This window comes from Oncorhynchus kisutch, linkage group LG22 (genome assembly GCF_002021735.2).
Source record: "Oncorhynchus kisutch isolate 150728-3 linkage group LG22, Okis_V2, whole genome shotgun sequence".
In the NCBI taxonomy this organism is placed as follows: Eukaryota; Metazoa; Chordata; class Actinopteri; order Salmoniformes; family Salmonidae; genus Oncorhynchus; species Oncorhynchus kisutch.
The window spans coordinates 49,468,892-49,480,047 of NC_034195.2; the positions used below are offsets into that span (position 1 = coordinate 49,468,892).

At 42.1% G+C, this 11,156-nt stretch overlaps 1 protein-coding gene across 2 annotated transcripts in view; it reads left to right on the top strand.

Annotated features, from left to right (window-relative positions):
* The window catches only part of LOC109867833 (calcium/calmodulin-dependent protein kinase type 1D), a 61,854-nt gene that overhangs the window by 13,733 nt on the left and 36,965 nt on the right, over nucleotides 1-11,156 (top strand). Inside the window, exon 1 of one of the 2 annotated variants that reach the window (XM_020457155.2) lies at nucleotides 7,868-8,218. The exons of the other annotated variant lie outside the window; for it this stretch is intronic. The gene's annotated coding sequence lies outside the window, so the exon portion shown is untranslated. Of the gene's footprint in view, nucleotides 1-7,867; nucleotides 8,219-11,156 lie in introns of those variants that run through there. 2 annotated transcript variants of the gene reach the window in all.

Below are 11,156 nucleotides of genomic sequence, written 5' to 3' on the forward strand. Positions count from 1 at the left end.
TGCCAACGAGAGGTTTTGAAGTCTTCGGTCGAGCTTTCCATTTAGGAAGGACTGAATTGAAATGGAACAGACCCCATTCCTGTTGGCTCCACCATATTGGGGCGGCAGGGTAGCCTAGTGGTTAGAGCGTTGGACTAGTAACCGGAAGGTTGCAAACGCCCGAGCTGACAAGGTACAAATCTGTCGTTCTGCCCCTGAACAGGCAGTTAACCCACTGTTCCTAGGCCGTCATTGTAAATAAGAATTTGTTCTTAACTGACTTGCCTGGTTAAATAAAGGTAAAATAAATAAATAAAAATATTGGCACTCCTGGGATCAAACCCCAGGCTGTAGTGACGCCTCAGCACTGTGATGCAATGCCTGGGCACCGCTGCACCACTCGGTGCCCCTCTTACATAATGGCATTAAAAAATATGCAATAAGGTGTATGTAATAGAATATATGTGTCAAGAAGGAATGCAGACATTTAATAAAGGCATTTCTATAGCTTCCAAAATAGTTTTATAGCCCCTATTAGTCGTCTCGTGTATATATAAATCATTGGTTAGTAATAATCAGTGTGAGGGGATGTTTTATTCATCTCAGGACTTATAGAGGCAATGTTTTTGCAAATCATAATTCGCTGTACAGCAGGTATAATGCCTGTATAGAGTTATCATGAACTGATTTACGTTGTGCTATGACACGCCTATGACAACCTATGACACGCCTATGACAACCTATGCCACATCGCCAGACTCAAGTACTCTCTGTTTTCTGTAAATACTGAATCAATCAACCCTCTTATGATGATGCCTGTTACTTGTCTTGGTGAATGTTGGAATAACACTGTAGTGTGGCCTACAGGAATGGGGTCTGTTCCATTTCAATTCAGTCCTTCCTAAATGGAAAGCTCATACCACTGTAGTGTAGCCTACAGGAATGGGGTCTGTTCCATTTCAATTCAGTCCTTCCTAAATATAAAGCTCATACCACTGTAGTGTGGCCTACAGGAATGGGGTCTGTTCCATTTCAATTCAGTCCTTCCAAAATGGAAAGCTCATACCACTGTAGTGTGGCCGACAGGAATGGGTCTGTTCCATTTCAATTCAGTCCTTCCTAAATGGAAAGCTCATACCACTGTAGTGTAGCCTACAGGAACGGGGTCTGTTCCATTTCAATTCAGTCCTTCCTAAATGGAAAGCTCATACCACTGTAGTGTGGCCGACAGGAATGGGGTCTGTTCCATTTCAATTCAGTCCTTCCTAAATGGAAAGCTCATACCACTGTAGTGTGGCCGACAGGAATGGGGTCTGTTCCATTTCAATTCAGTCCTTCCTAAATGGAAAGCTCATACCACTGTAGTGTGGCCTACAGGAATGGGGTCTGTTCCATTTCAATTCAGTCCTTCCTAAATGGAAAGCTCATATCACTGTAGTGTGGCCGACAGCAATGGGGTCTGTTCCATTTAAATTCAGTCCTTCCTAAATGGAAAGCTCATACCACTGTAGTGTGGCCTACAGGAATAGACCATGCTCCTCTCCACCTGGATTCCATTAGACCATGCTCCTCTCCACCTGGATTCCATTAGACCATGCTCCTCTCCACCTGGATTCTATTAGACCATGCTCCTCTCCACCTGGATTCCATTAGACCATGCTCCACTCCACCTGGATTCCATTAGACCATGCTCCTCTCCACCTGGATTCTATTAGACCATGCTCCTCTCCACCTGGATTCCATTAGACCATGCTCCACTCCACCTGGATTCCATTAGACCATGCTCCACTCCACCTGGATTCCATTAGACCATGCTCCACTCCACCTGGATTCTATTAGACCATGCTCCACTCCACCTGGATTCCATTAGACCATGCTCCACTCCACCTGGATTCCATTAGACCATGCTCCTCTCCACCTGGATTCCATTAGACCATGCTCCTCTCCACCTGGATTCCATTAGACCATGCTCCTCTCCACCTGGATTCCATTAGACCATGCTCCTCTCCACCTGGATTCCATTAGACCATGCTCCTCTCCACCTGGATTCCATTAGACCATGCTCCTCTCCACCTGGATTCCATTAGACCATGCTCCTCTCCACCTGGATTCCATTAGACCATGCTCCTCTCCACCTGGATTCCATTAGACCATGCTCCTCTCCACCTGGATTCCATTAGACCATGCTCCTCTCCACCTGGATTCCATTAGACCATGCTCCTCTCCACCTGGATTCCATTAGACCATGCTCCACTCCACCTGGATTCCATTAGACCATGCTCCACTCCACCTGGATTCCATTAGACCATGCTCCACTCCACCTGGATTCCATTAGACCATGCTCCTCTCCACCTGGATTCCATTAGACCATGCTCCTCTCCACCTGGACTGTCCAGCTAGCAGTGACTTTCCATCCAACAGATTATATAAGCGGATCACTAAAGTGTCTTACACAAGATGATTCTCTGTGATGACTCTGACTCAGCAGCTATAGCAGCACAGGCCCTGACTGAAGCACTCACACACACACACACAAGCCGGTACACACACACCAACTCTAGCCCACATCAGCCTCCGTGAAAAAACAGACCCCAAAACCACTTCAGACTTTTACATTTACATATATTTGCATAATTGCCAACAGTTGTTATGCTAGTGCCATTTTTAGAGAAAAGAAAAACCATCACACTGCACCTGTCAGTATCCTCTCTTTCTTCTCTCTAAAGGTACATTTGAACATTTCCTAAGGGCACTTTAATTAAAGAGTCTTAGTGAAAGAATCTTTGGATGAGTTAGGTGTCCTGTTACAGGCTTAGTGTCCCTCCTCAGCAGCCAAGGTTTTCTTTAAAGAGGTTGAATATCCACCAGTCAGCTTCAAGTTAAATCAGATTTTATTTGTCACATGCGCCGGATACCACAGACCTTACAGTGAGATGCTTACTTACATGATCTTTCCCCACTATGCAGTTAAATAAGAACATAGAAACACACAACAATGAAGCTATATACAAGGAGTACGAACTCCATATCAATGTGTACCCTTTGTATATAGCTTCATTGTTGTGTGTTTCTATGTTTCTATGTTCTTATTTAACTGCATTGTGGGGAAAGATCATGTAAGTAAGCATCTCACGGTAGTTGAGTTAGATATGTACATGTAGGCAGTGGTAAAGTGACTAGTCATCGGGATAGATAATCAGAAGAAGACGCTTAGCTAGCATCTTACCCTGGTCTCCAGATGCTGTGTACAGGAAGTCATACACAGTGATGCAGGTGTGTCCAGATCTCTAATGTGGTATAAGACAGGGTTAGGCCACTAAGCTAAAGGCATTATAGCTTTGGAAGCTAACGTACATTTACTTATCCTGCGGGTATAGCGCACAGAGGCAACACACACGCATACACACACACACACACACACACATTCTCTCTCTCATACACACACACACACACACACACAGAGTCAAACAGGTTCTGTTCCTTTATCATTACAGAGTCCCATAAGGTCTGACTGAGTCCCATGAGGTCTGACTGAGTCCCATAAGGTCTGACTGAGTCCCATAAGGTCTGACTGAGTCCCATAAGGTCTGACTGAGTCCCATAAGGTCTGACTGAGTCCCATAAGGTCTGACTGAGTCCCATAAGGTCTGACTGAGTCCCATAAGGTCTGACTGAGTCCCATAAGGTCTGACTGAGTCCCATAAGGTCTGACTGAGTCCCATAAGGTCTGACTGAGTCCCATAAGGTCTGACAGAGTCCCATAAGGTCTGACAGAGTCCCATAAGGTCTGACAGAGTCCCATAAGGTCTGACAGAGTCCCATAAGGTCTGACAGAGTCCCATAAGGTCTGACAGAGTCCCATAAGGTCTGACAGAGTCCCATAAGGTCTGACAGAGTCCCATAAGGTCTGACAGAGTCCCATAAGGTCTGACTGAGTCCCATAAGGTCTGACAGAGTCCCATAAGGTCACATAAAGTTTATGTGTGTCATAAGGTGTCAAGTTTTAATGTAGTTGTGTCAGTGTCTCTCACTCTTTAATGTGTGTGTGTGTGTGTGTGTGTGTGTGTGTGTGTGTGTGTGTGTGCGTGCGTGCGTGCGTATCAAATAAAAATGTATATGTCACATGCGCCGAATACAACAGGTGTCGACCTTAAAGTGAAATGCTGAATACAACAGGTGTCGACCTTCAAGTGAAATGCTGAATACAACAGGTGTAGTAGACCTTACAGTGAAATGCTGAATACAACAGGTGTAGTAGACCTTACAGTGAAATGCTGAATACAACAGGTGTAGTAGACCTGACAGTGAAATGCTGAATACAACAGGTGTAGTAGACCTGACAGTGAAATGCTGAATACAACAGGTGTAGTAGACCTGACAGTGAAATGCTGAATACAACAGGTGTAGTAGACCTGACAGTGAAATGCTGAATACAACAGGTGTAGTAGACCTGACAGTGAAATGCTGAATACAACAGGTGTAGTAGACCTCACAGTGAAATGCTGAATACAACAGGTGTAGTAGACCTGACAGTGAAATGCTGAATACAACAGGTGTAGTACACCTCACAGTGAAATGCTGAATACAACAGGTGTAGTAGACCTCACAGTGAAATGCTGAATACAACAGGTGTAGTAGACCTCACAGTGAAATGCTGAATACAACAGGTGTAGTAGACCTTACAGTGAAATGCTGAATACAACAGGTGTAGTAGACCTTACAGTGAAATGCTGAATACAACAGGTGTAGTAGACCTTACAGTGAAATGCTGAATACAACAGGTGTAGTAGACCTTACAGTGAAATGCTGAATACAACAGGTGTAGTAGACCTCACAGTGAAATGCTGAATACAACAGGTGTAGTAGACCTGACAGTGAAATGCTGAATACAACAGGTGTAGTAGACCTGACAGTGAAATGCTGAATACAACAGGTGTAGTAGACCTTACAGTGAAATGCTGAATACAACAGGTGTAGTAGACCTCACAGTGAAATGCTGAATACAACAGGTGTAGTAGACCTTACAGTGACATGCTGAATACAACAGGTGTAGTAGACCTCACAGTGACATGCTTACAAGCCCTTAACCAACAATACAGTTTTAAGAAAATACCTTTTAAAAAAAGTAAGAGAAACAAATAACAAATCATTAAAGAGCAGCAGTAAATAACAATAGTGGGGCTGTATACAGGGGGTACCGGTATAGAGTCAATGTGTCAATGTGCGGGGGCACCGGTGTCGAGGTAATTGAGGTAATTATGTACATGCAGGTAGGGTTATTAAAGTGGCTAAGCATAGATAATAACAGAGAGTAGCAGCAGCGTGGGTCGGGGGCGGGAGTGCAAATCGTCTGGGTAGCCATTTGATTAGCTGTTCGTTTGTGTGAATGTCCCCAAGTGTTTGTCTTTTTACTCCTCAAGATCCGTCTCGACCTCACCATCAACAGTGAGATGGCTATATATTGTGGGAGCACCTATTGTCTATCATCATGTTTCATGTAGTGACGGTGAGTGGGTGGATGTGTGTGTGTGTGTGTGTGTGTGTGTGTGTGTGTGTGTGTGTGTGTGTGTGTGAGAGGTGAACGGTTTCTGTTGTGCATTGTAGCATCCCTTCCAGGCTTCCTGTGTGTGTGTGTGTGTGAGAGAGGTGGTCGGTTTCTGTTGTGCATTGTAGCATCCCTTCCAGGCTTCCTGGGTGTGTGTGTGTGTGTGTGTGTGTGTGTGTGTGTGTGTGTGTGTGTGTGTGTGTGGGAGGGGTGAACGGTTTCTGTTGTGCTTTGTAGCATCCCCTCCAGGCTTCCTGTGGTTTTAATAATAGTGTTTCTGCTGCACAGAGCAAACAATACAATGCAGGAAACACCTTACACACACACACACACACACACACACACACCTTACACACACACACACACTCCACAAACACACACACACACACACAGTAACATAGGTATAAATGCATCTGCGTATTTGAGTAATGAGTCACTGTAGTGGTCTCTCAATACTGCAGGACAGATAAGATGGTAGAAGGTTACTGGGGGGTTATGGGATGGTTGGAGTGACCTGTAGCTGCCTGCCTGTTGCTGTGTGTGTGTGTGTGTTGAGGAGAGCAGGATTAACATGGATTTGATGACTAGAGGAAATGTATCAGGCCATCCACAACTGCATGTAGAGCCTGTTGGAGGAGCTGATTATATACACTATATTCTGTAATAGACAATGGAGCTGAGTATATACACTATATTCTGTAATAGACAATGGAGCTGAGTATATACACTATATTCTGTAATAGACAATGGAGCTGAGTATATACACTATATTCTGTAATAGACAATGGAGCTGAGTATATACACTATATTCTGTAATAGACAATGGAGCTGAGTATATACACTATATTCTTTAATAGACAATGGAGCTGAGTATATACACTATATACTGTAATAGACAATGGAGCTGATTACATACTGTAATAGACCATGGAGCTGATTACATACTGTAATATACATGGAGCTGATTATATACACTATATACTGTAATAGACAATGGAGCTGATTACATACTGTAATAGACATTGGAGCTGATTATATACTGTAATGGACAATGTAGCGGATTGATACACTATACTGTAATAGACCATGGAGCTGATTACATACTGTAATAGACCATGGAGCTGATTACATACTGTAATAGACCATGGTGCTGATTACATACTGTAATAGACAATGGAGCTGATTATATACACTATATACTGTAATAGACAATGGAGCTGAGTATATACACTATATACTGTAATAGAACATGGAGCTGATTACATACTGTAATGGACAATGTAGCGGATTGATACACTATATACTGTAATAGACAGCTCCAATGGAGCTGATTACATACTGTAATAGACAATGGAGCTGATTACATACTGTAATAGACAATGGAGCTGATTACATACTGTAATAGACAATGGAGCTGATTACATACTGTAATAGACAATGGAGCTGATTACATTCACTATATACCGTAATAACACATTTTTGCTGTGTGGTGAAGGAGAACATAATGACATAACATTAAAGAGAGGATTGAAAAGAAGGGTAGCGTATAGGAGGGAGAAAGAGCAAGGGATAGACAGAGTGGGAAGGAGAGGAAAGATAATGAGGGATAAGAATGGTGGTGTAGCCCTCTCCAACATTCATTAAGGTGGACTGAGCATGTACATGGTAGCATAGCAACAGCTACAGACTGTTGGGGCAAATAGTCCCGTAATTCCACATTGGATTTTGTTAAGTTTTAACGAATGGAGCCAGATGCCTGAAGAGGTTTAAAGACAATGCTATTTAAAGACAGTGCTATTTTAAAAGACAATGCTATTTAAAGACAGTGCTATTTTAAAAGACAATGCTATTTAAAGACAATGCTATTTAAAAAGACAATGCTATTTATAGACAAATACCAAATACTAATTGAGTGTATGTAAAATTCACCCAACTTATTGTGGAATGCTTGTGGAAGGCTACCTGAAACTTTGACCCAAGGCAATGCTACCAAATATTAATTGAGTGTATGTAAACTTCTGACCCACAGGGAATGTGATGAAAGAAATAAAAGCTGAAATAAATCATTCTCTATACTATTATTCTGACATTTCACATTCTTAAAATAAAGTGGTGATCCTAACTGACCTAAAACAGGGAATTTGTACTAGGATTAAATGTCAGGAATTGTGAAAAACTGAGTTTAAATGTATTTGGCTAAGGTGTATGTAAATTTCCAACTTCTAATGTATGATAAACAGAGAGTAGCAGTAGCGTAAAAGAGGGGTTGGTGGGTGGCGGGTGGCGGGACACACCTTCCTCAGATTTCATGCACTAGCTGTTGTTTACAAATATGCACAGACTGCCCCCCCTTCGTCTTACCTTCCTGTTCTATCTAGCCGGTGCAGCGTGTATCCCGCGAGCTGAATATCCATGTCATCATTCAGCCAACATTCCGTGAAACATAAGATGTTACAGTTTTTGATGTCCCGTTGGTAGGATTTATTGTCCAATGGTTGCACGTTGGCGAGTAATATTGACAGTAAGGGCAGCTTTCCCACTCGCCTTCTGCGGATCCTTACGAGTCACCTTGCTCTGTGTCCTCCGTACCTGTGTCTCTTCCTCTTGCCAATAACTGGGATGTTGGCCTTGTCGGGTGTTTGGAGTATGTCCTATGCGTCCTGCTTGTTGAAGAAAATCTTTGTCTGATCCGAGGTGAGTGATCGCTGTCCTGATATCCAGAATCTCTTTTTTGCCGTAAGATATACGGTGTCACAAACATTATGTACAAAATAGGTTACAAATAACACGGGAAAAACCCCACATAACACGAAGGTTGCGCGCCCGTACAACTGCTGCCATTTCTTCCGGTGCCATTTTAGCCGGAAGAACATCATTGGACAAGAACAGCTCCAGTACAGAACTACATACATTTTTTAAAAGGCACACCTAGTCTACATATCAATGCAGACACACAAACTATCTAGGTCAGATAAGGAGAGGGGTTGTGCCGTGAGGTGTTGCTTTATCTGTTTTTTGAAACCAGGTTTGCTATTTATTTGAGCAATATGAGATGGATGGAATTTCCATGCAATAAGGGCTCTGTATAATAATGTACTATTTATGGAATTTGTTCTGGGTTTGGGGACTGTGAAAAGACCCCTGGTGGCATGTCTGGTGGGATAAATGTGTGTGTCAGAGCTGTGTGGAAGTTGACTATTTGGGATTTTCAACACATTTCTGTGTTTCTTATAAAAAGAAGAAGTGATGCAGTTCTAATTAAAAGAAGAAGTGATGCAGTCAGTCTTTCCTCAGCTCTTAGCCAAGAGAGACTGGCATGCACAGTATTTATATTAGCCGTCTGAATACAATTAAGAGCAAAACGTGCCGCACTGTTCTGGGCCATCTGCAGCCTAACTAGGTCTTTCCTTGCAGCACTGGACCACACAACTGGACAATAATCAAGATATGATAAAACTAGAGCCTGCAGAACATTCTTTGCTGTTGTGTCAAAAAAGCAGAGCATCTCTTTATTATGGCTAGACCTCTCCCCATCTTTGCAACCATTGAATCTATATGTTTTGACCATGACAGTTTATAATCTAAGGTAACGCCAAGTCATTTAGTCCCCTCAACTTGCTCAACAGCCACACCATTCATTACCAGATTCAGCTGAGGTCTAGCACTTAAGGAAGTAGTTTTAGAGATGTTCGGGACCAGTTTATTACTGGCCACCCATTCCAAAACAGACTGCAACTCTTTGTTAACTTCTTGACGCACCCATCCCTTTAGCGGGATCATTTTCATCAACACCCGCTGAATTCAAATTAAATTACTAAAACTATTACATTTTCATGAAATCACAAGTGCAATATAGCAAAACACAGCTTAGTTTGTTGTTAATCCACCTGGCGTGTCAGATTTCAATACAGCCTTTTGGCGAAAGCATAACAAGCATTTATGTAAGAACATCTCTCTCAGTAGACAAAATATTACAAACAGCTAGCAGCCAAGTAGATTGGTCACGAAAGCAATAGATTAAATCGCTTACCTTTGATGATCTTCGGATGTTTGCACTCACGAGACTCCCAGTTACACAATAAATGTTCCTTTTGTTCCATAATTTTTATTTTATATCCAAAATACCTCCATTTGTTTGGCGCGTTATGTTCAGAAATCCAATCGATAATATTTCAACCGGGACTGTCGCTTTTTCAATAGGAGAAGAAGAGACAATGGCTGCCCCACTCTGTTGCGCAAGCAAAACTCCCAGCTAAACTCCCAGCTATCCACTGACGATGTTATCTTTCTCACTCATTTTTCAAAATAAAAAGCCTGAAACTATGTCTAAAGACTGTTGACACCTTGAGGAAGCCATAGGAAAAGGAATATCCCTTTAAATGGAGGCAAGGCATCCAATGGAACAGAGAGCTTTCAGGAAAAACAGCATTTCCTGGTTTGATTTTCCTCAGGTTTTCGCCTGCAATATCAGTTCTGTTATACTCACAGACAATATTTTGACCGTTTTGGAAACTTTAGAGTGTTTTCTATCCTAATCTGACAATTATATGCATATTCTAGTTTCTGGGCCCGAGAAATAGGCCGTTTCAAATGGGTACGTCTTTTAGCCAAAAAACGAAAATCCTGCCCCCTACACTCAAGAAGTTGAGGGTTTTAGTGACTTCATTAGCTGTGGTTGCTGATGCGTATTTGGCTGAATCATAAGCATACATGGACACACATGCTTTGTTTAATGCCAGTGGCAGGTCATTGGTAAAAATAGAAAAGAGTAGAGTGCCTAGAGAGCTGCCCTGCGGTACGCCACACTTGACATGTTTGACATTAGAGAAGCTTCCGTTAAATAAAATCTTTTGAGTTCTATTAGATAGATAGCTCTGAATCCACGATATGGCAGAGGTTGAAAAGCCATAGCACTTAAGGTTTTCTCAACAACAGGTTATGGTCAATAATATCAATGGCTGAAATCTAACAGTACAGCTCCCACAATCTTCTTATTGTCAATTTCTTTCAAACAATCATCATTCACTTTTGCCAGTGCAGTACATGTTGAGTCCCCTTCTCTATAAGCATGCTGAAAGTCTGTTGTTTGTTTACAGACAAATAACAGTTTGCTAAGAGCTGGTAGCAAGCATATAGGTCTGCTGTTAGAACCAGTAAAGGCCGCTTTACCACTCTTGGGTAGTGGAATTACTTTGGCTTCCCTCCAGGCCTGAGGACAAAGACTTTCCTCTAGGCTCAGATGAAAAATATGACAGATAGGAGTGGCTATAGAGTCAGCTACCATCCTCAGCAGCTTTCCATCTTTTTATTTATTTATTTATTTTACCTTTATTTAACCAGGTAGGCAAGTTGAGAACAAGTTCTCATTTACAATTGCGACCTGGCCAAGATAAAACAAAGCAGTTCGACAGATAAAACGACACAGAGTTACACATGGAGTAAAAACAAACATACAGTCAATAATGCAGTATAAACAAGTCTATATACAATGTGAGCAAATGAGGTGAGAAGGGAGGTAAAGGCAAAAAGGCCATGATTGCAAAGTAAATACAATATAGCAAGTAAAATACTGGAATGGTAGTTTTTGCAATGGAAGAATGTGCAAAGTAGAAATAAAAAAATCTAAGTTGTC